Source organism: Rhinoderma darwinii, chromosome 1, assembly GCF_050947455.1.
Source record: "Rhinoderma darwinii isolate aRhiDar2 chromosome 1, aRhiDar2.hap1, whole genome shotgun sequence".
Lineage (NCBI taxonomy): Eukaryota > Metazoa > Chordata > Amphibia > Anura > Rhinodermatidae > Rhinoderma > Rhinoderma darwinii.
Window position 1 is genome coordinate 509,709,100 of NC_134687.1, and position 13,047 is coordinate 509,722,146.

Here is a 13,047-nt window from a genome sequence, read left to right on the forward strand (position 1 = left end):
TGTCTAGTCTGGAGTTGTGAGAAAAGATCGAACATTGTCTCCCAACATCTCCAACTTCCTGCTTTTGCCCAAAGCTGACATATTAAGTACTTACTATTCTTTACTGCTTCCTTGTAATTTCCCAATGCTTAAAAAAATAAAATAACTTGTAGGTTTAAATAGACACTAACTTGTCAAACAACTTATTCTAATCTAATAGTATACCTTTTACAGATCAACTTTGTAATTTACTTACTGTTAAAATGTAGTTGTTTTATTTATCCATGCAAATTCTGTGTAAAGTTACTGCCACTAGGTGTCTCCCTTCCTGTAATTTGCTGTCCATTCCCTGTTGTCAAGCAAATTCTGTCCCTAGTTACAGAGCAGAGGAGACAGACTACAGGAAGGGGGTGTGTCTTTTCACTGCCTGTTAATTCAAGTCCATTGAGAGGGGAGGAGAGAAGCAAGAGCAGGGAGCAGAGAGAGAAGCAGAGAGCTAAAGAGACCCAGACAAGCTGCTCATAGAAGTCTATGGAGAGGGAAGGGGGAGCAAAGAGAGAGACACAGACATGTTTCTGCCCATAGAAGTCTATGGAATGGGGAGGGCGAGCAGGAGATGGGAGCAGAGTGAGAGAGACACATGCTGCTGCCCATAGAAGTCTATAGAGAGGGGAGGGGTCTGCATGAACATAGAAAGAGACAGACACGTTGTCTATGGAGAGGGAAGGGGAAGCAGGAGAAGGGAGCATAATGAGAGAGAGAGAGAGAGAGAGAGACACACATGTTGCCCATGAAAGTCTATGGAGAGGGGATAAGGGAGGAGGAGCAGAGAAAGGGACACAGACATGTTGCCCATAAAAGTCTATGGAGAGAAGGGGGAGCAGAAGGAGGGAGCAAAGTGTGTGACACATACACGCTGCTGCCCATAGATGTCTATGGAGAGGGGAGGAGGAGCAGGACTGCAGTGCTGGATTGTCAGCTACACTGCTCATCACTTCTGTATAATCTCCAACATTCTGCTGCAGCTTCTTCATGTGCTGTGTATGGCAGACATGATAGCAGTTAGGCTCCACTCACTAGCTCGGGAAAAACTGAGAATTAGAGAGAGAGCCTGCCTAGGTAGACTTTTTAGGTTTTTTTGTATAGTAACATTTACTCATAGTGTTTTGAAATAGACTTTTATTTTCACATTGATCAACAGAGAAGACCTCTTTAACCATCAGATGAGAGACATTTAAATGGGTTGTCCAATTTTAGAAAATTAATGTTATTTTTTTTGTATAACTAAAGGTAATGTAAACCTTTGCTTGTTTTTTTTTAATGTATGTATTTCGGCATTAAAAACATTTTTCTAAAACCTTATTAAAAATGTAGCTTCGTCTTTTGAGATGCAGCTTCTATGCATCCACTCTGCATGGAAGCTGCATCCCGAACACATCAGTCCAGCTAACTGAAGGCTCTGCTCAAAGTGGCTCCGTGTGCATTAATCAACTAATATTTAACCATTAGTACAGTGATTTTGTGTGTCAGATGCACAAAGAAGCCGCTCTGAGCACATACGTCAATCAGCTGGACTGACGGACTCAGGTTAAAGCGCCAGGATGAAGCCTCTATGCATAGTGGATGCATAGAAGTTGCATCTCAAAAACTAAGCAAAATGTTTGATGAAGGGGTATTAGAAAAGAAAAAGATTTTTCATACCAAAATACATACATTTAAATTTAAAAATAAAAATTTACAGCAAAGGTTTTATAAAGCCTCTGAAGGCTAGACAATTTTCAAATATAATTTCTGTATTCCTTACGGTTTTCCAGATATTCTTGTTTCTATTCAGTAGGAACATTCATTGTATACGACCAGTGGATAAAATTCTGTCCATGATCATGTAATGGACACACAGGTGCTGTGATCAGTAAAAGATACAGCTCTGATACACATACTGTAATTGAAGAGAGCCATGCACCTGTGTGTCCATCACATGAAGATGGACAGAATTTTATACATGAGAAGTGTACAATGAATATACCTACTGAATAACAACAAGCAGAGATCTTGAAAACCATGAGGAATTAATGCAGAAAGTATATTGTAAAATGTTATAACGTTTAATCAAACAAATATAGAACATCAATTCGCTGAAACCGGACAACCCATTTAAATTGTCACTAACTTCTCAACAAACTTTACATAAATCAATTGTACAAGCAAATACAGTGAAGGAAATAAGTATTTGATCCATTTCTGATTTTGTAAGTTTGCCCACTGTCAAAGACATGAACAGTCTAGAATTTTTAGGCTAGGTTAATTTTACCAGTGAGAGATAGATTATATAAAAAAAAAAAAAAAAAAAAGAAAATCACATAGTCAAAATTATATATATTTATTTGCATTGTGCACAGAGAAATAAGTATTTGATCCCTTTGGCAAACAAGACTTAATACTTGGTGGCAAAACCCTTGTTGGCAAGCACAGCAGTCAGACGTTTTTTGTAGTTGATGATGAGGTTTGCACAAATGTTAGATGGAATTTGGGCCCACTCCTCTTGGCAGATCATCTGTAAATCATTAAGATTTCGAGGCTGTCGCTTGGCAACTTGGATCTTCAGTTCCCTTCATAAGTTTTCGATGGGATTAAGGTCTGGAGACTGGCTAGGCCACTGCATGACCTTAATGTGCTTCTTTTTGAGCCACTCCTTTGTTGCCTTGGCTGTATGTTTCGGGTCATTGTCGTGCTGGAAGACCCAGCCACGAGCCATTTTTAATGTCCTGGTGGAGGGAAGGAGGTTGTCACTCAGGATTTGACGGTACATGGCTCCATCCATTCTCTCATTGATGCGGTGAAGTAGTCCTGTGCCCTTAGCAGAGAAACACCCCCAAAACATAATGTTTCCACCTCCATGCTTGACAGTGGGGACGGTGTTCTTTGGGTCATAGGCAGCATTTCTCTTCCTCCAAACACGGCGAGTTGAGTTAATGCCAAAGAGCTCAATTGTAGTCTCATCTGACCACAGCACCTCCTCCCAATCACTCTCAGAATCATCCAGATGTTCATTTGCAAACTTCAGACGGGCCTGTACATGTGCCTTCTTGAGCAGGGGGACCTTGCGGGCACTGCAGGATTTTAATCCATTACGGCGTAATGTGTTACCAATGGTTTTCTTGGTGACTGTGGTCCCAGCTGCCTTGAGATCATTAACTAGTTCCCCCCGTGTAGTTTTCGGCTGAGCTCTCACCTTCCTCAGGATCAAGGATACCCCACGAGGTGAGAATTTGCATGGATCGATGTCGATTGACAGTCATTTTGTATGTCTTCCATTTTCTTACTATTGCACCAACAGTTGTCTCCTTCTCACCCAGCGTCCTACTTATGGTTTTGTAGCCCATTCCAGCCTTGTGCAAGTCTATGATCTTGTCCCTGACATCCTTAGAAAGCTCTTTGGTCTTGCCCATGTTGTAGAGTTTAGAGTCAGACTGATTAATTGAGTCTGTGGACAGGAGTCTTTTATACAGGTGACCATTTAAGACAGCTGTCTTTAATGCAGGCACCAAGTTGATTTGGAGCGTGTAACTGGTCTGGAGGAGGCTGAACTCTTAATAATTGGTAGGGGATCAAATACTTATTTCTCTGTGCACAATGCAAATAAATTTATATAATTTTGACTATGTGATTTTCAGTTTTTTTTTTTTTTTATATAATCTATCTCTCACTGATAAAATTAACCTAGCCTAAAAATTCTAGACTGTTCATGACTTTGACAGTGGGCAAACTTACAAAATCAGCAAGGGATCAAATATTTATTTCCTTCACTGTATAAGAAACTTTGTAATACATCCTCACTGTTTGCTCACTCTAAATTTACTGCTAAATCCGTCTCCTCGAGACAAGATTGGACTATGGGCTCACTGATCCGATTGCCCATAGAAGTCTATGAAGAGGAGAAGGCGGAAGCAAGAGCAGTGTGAGGGAGACACACACACACACACACACACACACACACACACACACACACGGCTTCTCATACTATGTGTTATATCTCAACTGTGCTGGATTCTCAGCTATACGGCTCAGTACTGCTATTTATGACCTCCTTCCTGTTGCTGATCTTTCTGAGGGTGAGTTTTCTTTCTAACAAATCTAGAACCTGCCCTGTATCTTAAATGGATCCAGAGATCTCCCCATTCATTGCTCCAATTGCGCTGCTATATTTTCTTCAGGCTGGCAGCTCAGGGGCGTGTCCTTTCTGCTGCAGCTCCTCCCCATCTCTCCCATAACATATCATTTGAGAGGGAGAGCCCAGCCCTCTATAACGGAAGACAAGCTATGTTTCTGAATAAAAGCTTCTTCTCTACTTCTTCACTGACAAGCAGAGAAGGCATTTTCTATTGGCTGGTGGCAGTTGGGGATTAGAACTGAGCACGTGCCTCCTCCCTTAATCACCTCAGTAGGAGGGTGTGCACATTACTAAACAGATTGAACACCAGGGGGCACAATTATAATGAAGTAAAGGGAATATCTCTTAAAGGCTATGCAAACCCTTGAAAGTGATTTTTATTTTATTTTTAAATAAAAATGTCAGTTTGGTGCAACTTTCAAATTAGTCTTTCTTAAAAATTATTTTTACTTTATGAGATACAGCTGCTCTGTATTATATACAGAGCAGCTGTATCTAGCGCTATTCACTAAATCTGTCAGTCTCGTGGACCTGACGGGTTCAGTGTCAGCGGGTCCTGCATGTCTCAGACACGCAGGATCCACGTGTAATCTATCACATCTAAGAGACACGTAGGACCCGCTTTCACTGAACCCATCAGTCCTGCGGCTACCGTATTCAGTGAACGATACAGCTGCTCGGTAAACAGGATACAGAGCAGCTGTATCTCAAAAAGTAAAAATAATTTTTAATAAAAAATAATTTGAAAGTTGCACCAATACAAGGGTGCCCCCTATCCCCCTCGCTTTTCATATTAGTAATAGAGACCCTCATACAAAAAATAGTGCAATCCCTAGACATCAAGGGACTTACGGTTGGCTCTCTGATGCATTCAACAGCTGCGTTTGCTGACGACCTATTAATCTTTATCACAAACCCCACTCAGGCGTTTCCAATACTTCTAGAAATATTCAAGGAATTTGGGAATATCTCTAATTTTAAAATAAACCTTGAAAAATCTGAGGCTCTCAATATAACAGCCCCCAGGGGAATTATTGATAAAATCAAACTATCGGTACCTTTTATGTGGCCCTCATTGATGATTAAATATCTAGGAACAAACATCACACCGGTTCCTGGGAAGTTCTATCTTTATAACTACAAGCCCCTCTTAAAACATTTTCCACACATCTTTCACAATTAAAAATACCTTATGTATCATGGTTAGGGCAAAAGAACTTATTCAAATTAAAGCTTATATTTTGCCACAAGTGTTATACACCTTGTCAACTGTACAACTCACAGTGCCCACAAATATAAAAAAAAATTCCAGATTTATTTGGAATAACAAATAAGCCAGAATCTCCTTCTCACAGTTAAAACAGTATAGGCTAAAGGGTGGATACGCTATGCCAGAGATATGAACCTATTATAAAGTGAACCATTTAACTAGGTGGCTCTCTCTAGTGCGTACTCAAGATACGGCCCCACATCTTCAAATGGAAAGATATATGCTGGGGGAAGAGGGTCTTCTGTATCTATGGTCAAGTATTAGACCACGATGCGAGATTCAAAGTACAATTTTGCAAGGCACTATAGCAGTCTATCATGAATATCTTTCTCATGACAAGAAAGGTGCTGGCCATTCCCTACTTATGCCTATGAGCCTGATACCGGCCTATACTTCTAAAAAACCTGTACCTCCAACGTTTCCCTGGTCTAGTCTCACAAGCGTTTTTATTGCTCCTCACTTTTAAAATAGCTCCCAAATACCACCATTGGACTCTGTCTTGCGAAGCCCCCGGTTGCAGACCACTATGTTTTTCCATGAGCGGTCCTATAACTATTGGTGTAGGACGTTCTCAGACTGTTTGATTCGCCCACTTCGAGACCCTGATTGGCTAGGAAACTACTTTGCTTATACCTAGACTCCCCAGGGGATTATTTTCTAAGTTGTACAGCGGATTGATGTTGCAATCGGCTCCATTTAACCAGACTATTTATTCTTCTCGGAAAAAGAACTTGGAACCCAATTCATGTCATTAGAGATCACTACTATACTTTCACAAAAATAGACCGCAGCACACGTTCCTTGTGGTATCAAAAGAGTGTAAACATTTATTTTATTCCACCATAATATACAATGACGTTTAGACGCTAGGCGTGGGACTTTTTCAAGCAATTAAACAAAGTGCAGTTTATATAGGGGATATGACATTACAGTATCAATTCTACATGTATATGCAAAATAGTGTTTACAACAATCAAGATAATATACACGTTAAAAAACAGGTACATACTTAAATCTACATAAGAATCACTTACATAACATCAACTGATGGAAGACCAGACCTGTACTTCCAAGGAACAACAGTGATCATAAATATAACATGATGCATAAAGCCGGAGTTCAACTCTGTCTACTTCCCATGCGCGAACAAACTCCTGCATTGCGGGAGCGTTACTGGGATACAGTGAACACGTGACCAAATGTCACGTCATCTCCGTTCACTCTTGGTATCATGGTTACATGCTATATACAAATAGCGTAACCCGTTATTTAGGCAGATCTCTTCGCAGCCTATCTTTAGACGTCATAGCACCATGAATCAAAAGTCATAGGTAATGAATATTATATTATTAAACCTCTATCGGGTAACATGTCCAGCGATCACCTATCGCTGTAACAGGAACACCAAGATTTTATGTCAAATTATACAGAAAATGTATTAGCCCATAAACCAAATACACAAGGCAGAGGAGCATTGATCGTCGGATGCAAACTGATACATTGAAATACAGTCCGGAATTCCATCTTCACACTTTCTCGATGTAGAAACTTGTATCGGTATATACACATAATCTATAAAAAACGAAAATCTATTTTATTACACAAATAAAAAATGAAATAGAAAACATCTTAACAGGTCAGATCAATAAGAAACGACCCGTTAGGTACCAGACTTAATTGCTTGACACTAATGTTTAAACTCATACCTATAGCAAAGTGAGATATGCACGAACTAGAGAACAGAGATATAGAAGATCGAGCCCATCCTAAACTCTCGAATCAATCTCTTGGGTTCCAAACAATCCAACTCGTAAATCCAGCGTAACTCTAGCCTTTTTAACATGGCTTCTCTGTCACCTCCTCTCCTTAATAATGGAATGCCATCAATGATTCTAAATCTCAATTCGGAAATATTGTGTCTATGACACAATATTGTCATAGACAAATGGTACATCATTTCGACACAATATTTCTTTATTACAAAACAAATTATTTTTTAATGCCAAGTTATATTGCAATAAAATGAAATAGTGGGACTACCCCTTTAACCCGTTCGCGCTCCTTGACGTACTATTCCGTCATGGTAACCACATCGTTCGCGGTCTAAGACAGAATAGTACGTCATGGGAGAATCGGCCATTTTGGCCATCCTCCCGACACATACAGGAGCTGTGACAGCTGCTGTCTCGTACTGTAGTTGCTGCAGCTCCTACAGCGGGGACCGATCGCGGTGTCCCCGCTGATTAACCCCTTAGAAGCCGCGTTCAATAGCGATCGCGGCTTAGGGGTTAAACCACCATCAACTGCCCGCTACATGATAGCGGGCGGCAATGGTTGCTATGGCAACTGGACGCCTAATAATGGCGTCCAGCTATGCCATCCATGGAAGCCTAGTAGGTACTGACAAAGTCAGGACCCACTATGCTTGCTGTCAGCGAGTAGCTGACAGCTCTAATACACTGCACTACGGATGTAGTGCAGTGTATTAGAATTGCGATCAGGGCCTCCTGCCCTCAAGTCCCCTAGTGGGACAAAGTAAAAAAAAGTTGTGTCAAAATAAGAAAATAAAAGTAAAAATCCCCCTTTTTCCGTTATCAGTCCTTTATTATAAATAAACAAGTAAACTATACATAATTGGTATCGCCGCGTCCGTAACAACCTGAACTACAAAAGTATTTTATTATCTATCCCGCGCGCTGGATGCCATAAAAGAAAACAATAATAAACCATACCAGAATCACAACTTTTTGGTCACTTTACTTCCCAAAAAATTTAATAAAAAGAGATCAAAAAGTCGCATGTACCTAAAAATGGTACTGATCGAAACTACAGTTCATTACGCAAAAAACAAGTCCTCACACGGCGTTCTTGATGGAAAAATAAAAAGTTATGGCAACACAAAAAGTAAATGATTTTTTATAAAAAGTATTTTATTGTACAAGCGCAATAAGACAAAAAAAAACTATAAACATATGGTATCGCCGTAATCGTATTGTCGTGGAAGTCAATGGCTCAATATATATTAGACTGAAATTTAGATGAGTGTTCCAAAAGACATTCACTCCAGGCACTTTATCCAGCATCCTAATCAGTAGATTTCATACCGCTATATATCGAGAGAGGAGAAATAACACACAGAGGCTGTTGGTATGCTCAAAATACTCCTCTAGAGGTTTGTTGCCAAACTCAATTATAATAATATCATTCAGAAGGGGTGTAGGATTGAGTTTAACCAATCAGAGACAATGTGACAATATTTCTTATTCAGCCAATTACAGACATACGATACATTCCAGATACATCATCATAATTCTTCACACAACAGGTTTGCATTTGCCTTATCTCTCTTGGCAATAATATTCCTGTAAGAGGGGGGAGGCATTTCCACATGCATATTTGCCGCCCTCCCATCTCACTCCCTGTCCCTTCTCTGCAAGCTTCGTATGGGAACCAAGGTCAAAGATAACTAACTAAGAAACATACGAAATCAACATTAATATACTTGTCTTAACCCCTTAAGGACGCAGCCTAGTTTGGGCCTTAAGGCTCAGAGCCCATTTTTCAAATCTGATATATTTCACTTTATGTGGTAATAACGTGGGAATGCTTAAACCTACCCAAGCGATTCTGAGATTGTTTTCTCGTGACACATTGGGCTTCATGTTCGTGGTAAAATTTGGTCGATATATTCAGTGTTTATTGGTGAAAAATTGCAAAATGGAGAGAAAATTTTGAAAAAATTGCATTTTTTAGAATTTAAATGCATCTGCTTGTAAAACAGACGGTTATACCACCCACAATAGTCACTAGTTCACATTTCCCATATGTCTACTTTAGATTGGCATCGTTTTTTGAACATTCTTTTATTTTTCTTGGACGTTACAAGGCTTAGAACATAAACAGCAATTTCTCATATTTTTAAGAAAATGTCAAATGCCTTTTATTTAAGGTACCTGTTCAGTTCTGAAGTGGCTTTGAGGGGCCTATGTATTAGAAACCCTGATAAAACACCCCATTTTAAAAACTAGACCCCTCAAAGTATTCAAAACAGCATTTAGAAAGTTTTTTAACCCTTCAGGCATTTCACAGGAATTAAAGCAAAGTGGAGGTGAACTTTGCAAATTTCATTTTTCTTGCGGAATTTCAATTTTATTCATTTTTTTTTCTGTAACACAGAAGGTTTTACCAGAGAAACACTACTAAATATGTATTGTCCAGATTCTGCAGTTTTTAGAAATGTCCCACATGTGGCTCTAGTGCGCTCGTGGAATAAAACACAAGCCCTAGAAGCAAAGAAGCACCTAGTGCATTTTGAGGCCTCTTTTTTTATTAGAATATATTTTAGGCAGCATGCCAGGTTTGAAGAGGTGTTGAGGTGCCAAAAAAGTAGGAATCCCCCAATAGTGACCCCATTTTGGAAACTACACCCCTCAAGGAATTCATTTATGGTTGTTGTTACCATTTTGACCGCACAGTTTTTTCACAGCACCTATTTGAATTGGGCTGTGAAATGAAAAAAATGTAATTTTTTCCAATAAAATGTCATTTGTGATCAAAATTTCTTATTTTCACAGGGAACAAAATACCCCATTTGGTTGCCCAATTTGTCCTTAGTGTGGCAATACCCCATTTGTGGTGATAAACTGCCGTTTGGGCCCATGGGAGGGCTCAGAAGGAAAGGAGCGCTATATGTTTGTTGGAGTCCAGATTTTGCTGGATTGGTTTTCGGGTGCCATGTCGCATTTGCAGAGCCTCAGGGGTATCAAAGCAATGGAAACCCACCAAAAGTGACCCCATTTTGGAAACTACACCCCTCAAGGAATTCATTTATGGTTGTTGTTAGCATTTTGAGCACACAGTTTTTTCACAGCACCTATTTCAATTGGGCTGTGACATTAAAAAAATGACATTTTTTCCAATAAGATGTAATTTTTTAGCAAAATTTCTTAGTTTCACAGGGAACAAAATGCTCAATTTTGTTGCCCAATTTCTCCTGAGTGCAGCAATACCCCATTTGTGGCAATAAACTGCCGTTTGGGCCCATGGGAGGCCTCAGAAGGGAAGGAGCGCTGTGTGTTCTTTGGAGTACAGATTTTGCTGGTTTGGTTTTCGGGTGCCATGTCGCATTTGCAGAGCCCCAGAGGTATCAAAGCAATGGAAACCCACCAGAAGTGACCCCATTTTGGAAACTACAACCCTCAAGGAATTCATTTATGGGTAATGTGACCATTTAGACCCCATAGTTTCTTCACAGAACTTATTTGAATTGGGCTAGGAATTAAAAAAATATATATTTTTTCCAATAATATGTAATTTTAGCTCAAAAATTCTTATTTTCACAAGAAATAAAATACTCAATTTTGTTGCCCAATTTGTCCTGAGTGTGGCAATACCCCATTTGTGGTGATAAACTGCCGTTTGGGCCCATGGGAGGGCTCAGAAGGAAAGGAGCGCTGTGTGTTCTTTGGAGTCCAGATTTTGCTGGATTGGTTTTCGGGTGCCATGTCGCATTTGCAGAGCCCCAGAGGTATCAAATCAATAGAAACCAATCACAAATGACCCCATTTTGGAAACTACACCCCGCAAGGAGTTCATTTATGGGTGTTGTGACTATTTTGACCCCATAGTTTTTTCACAGAACTAATTTGAATTGGGCTGGGAATGAAAACAAAATTATTTTTTTCAAATAATATGTAGTTTTGGCTGAAAATTTCTTATTTTCACAAGAAACAAAATACCCCATTCTGTTGCGCAATTTGTTCTGAGGGCCGCAATACCCCATTTGTTGTGATAAACTGCCCTTTGGGCCCACGGGAGGGCTCAGAAGGAAAGGACCACCATTTGGCCTACTGGGGATTTTCTAGTGCGAAGTCATGTATGCAGAAGCACCTGAGGTACCAGTACAGTTGAAACCCGAAAGAAGTGACCCCGTTTTAAAAACTACACCCTTAAGGCATTCATCTAGAGGTGTAGTGAGCATTTTGACCGGAGACCTACACCCCATAAACTGTAATGTGGGTTCTCCCGGGTATGGCAATACCCTACATGTGGGTGTTATCAGCTGCCTGGGCACACAGCAGGGCTCAGAGGGGAAAGACGAGGGGGGATAAGCTGTGCGGAGTGCATCAGGGTAAGTAAAATTGGGGTAAATTATAAACCAAGGGATGTATGATAAATTTTAAAACACTCTTTCATACAGAGCTCTGGTTATTCGGGACACGTGTCACATTGATATATTGTGTCATCCCTTATCGCCCTCTTATAGCAGACTTTGCACTTCTTTTGACTTTTTCCCTTCTTGCCAGTTTGGGGAACTTCCCCTGGAAAGTGTTGCCGCCCTGGTACGATGCGTGTGGAACCGCTTCCAGAAGTACTGGGTGCCCCCCCTTCTTGGTCCCTAAAGATTAGGTTCTTGATAATCACCTCTTGAAATTCCAGGAAAGTTCCCGTCTGGCCTGCACATCGACGTAGCACGTACGCATTGTACAAAGCCATCTGTATGATGTGCACGGCCAGCTTCTTATACCACACCGCATAGCGCTGTAGGGCTTCAGGGCTTGATCTTACAAGTCCATCCCTCCCATGTACCTATTGTAGTCCAGGATGCAGTCTGGTTTGGGGGTGGCCTTTCCTTCATATATCCTAAACCTGTAGGTATACCCTGATGCACTCGCACAGCTTATACATCTTCACGCCATACCTTGCCCTCTTACCCGGCAGGTACTCGCGGAATTGAACCCTCCCTTTAAAATGTACCAGGGACTCATCAATAGAAATACACTTCTCGGGGTGTATGCTGGGGAAAACCGGGCACTGGAACGGTCTAATAGGGGTCTCCGTTTATACAAACGGTCAAAACTGGGGTCATCTCAGGGTGGGCACGGCTCATTATCAGTATAATGTAAGAAGCGAAGTATTGCCTCATTTATTTATTTTTTTAGGTTCCAGTTCAGTTCTGAAGTTGCTTTGAGGGGCCCATATATTAGAAACCCCTATGAAATACCCCATTTTAGAAACTAGACCCCTCAAAGTATTCACAACAGTATTTAGAAAGTTTATGAACCCTTTAGGTGTTTCACAAAAATTTAGAGCAAAGTAGAGGTGAAATTTACATTTTTTTTTTGTCAGAAAATCCTCTTTATACCAATTTTTTTATAACACAAAAGGATTTATCAGTGAAACGCAAATTAATACTTATTGCCCAGATTCTGCAGTTTTTAGAAATATCCCACATGTGGCCCTAGTGCGGTAATAAACGGAAGCACCGGCCTCCGAAGCAAAGGCGCACCTAGTGGATTTTGAGGCCTCTTTTTTATTAGGCACCATATCCGGTTTGAAGAGGTCTTGTGGTGCCAAAACATTGGGAACCCCCCAAAAGTGACCCCAATTTGGAAACTAGACCCCTTGAGGAATCCATTGTAGTTTTCTTGGGGTGCATGCGGCTTTTTGATCAGTTTTTATTCTATTTTTAGGTGGCGTAGTGACTAAGAAACAGCAATTCTACTATTGTTTTTTTATTCTTTTTTTTTTTACTGCGTGCACCGTGCGCTATAAATGACATATTCACTTTATTCTGCGTGGCGATACGATTACGGCGATACCAGATGTTTATAGTTTTTTTTTATGT

The 13,047-nt window shown here is 40.4% G+C and overlaps 1 protein-coding gene across 3 annotated transcripts in view; it reads left to right on the forward strand.

Moving 5' to 3' along the window:
- DTWD2 (DTW motif tRNA-uridine aminocarboxypropyltransferase 2) overlaps positions 1-13,047 on the forward strand; it is a 309,013-nt gene that overhangs the window by 85,107 nt on the left and 210,859 nt on the right. The gene's annotated exons all lie outside the window — the stretch shown is intronic.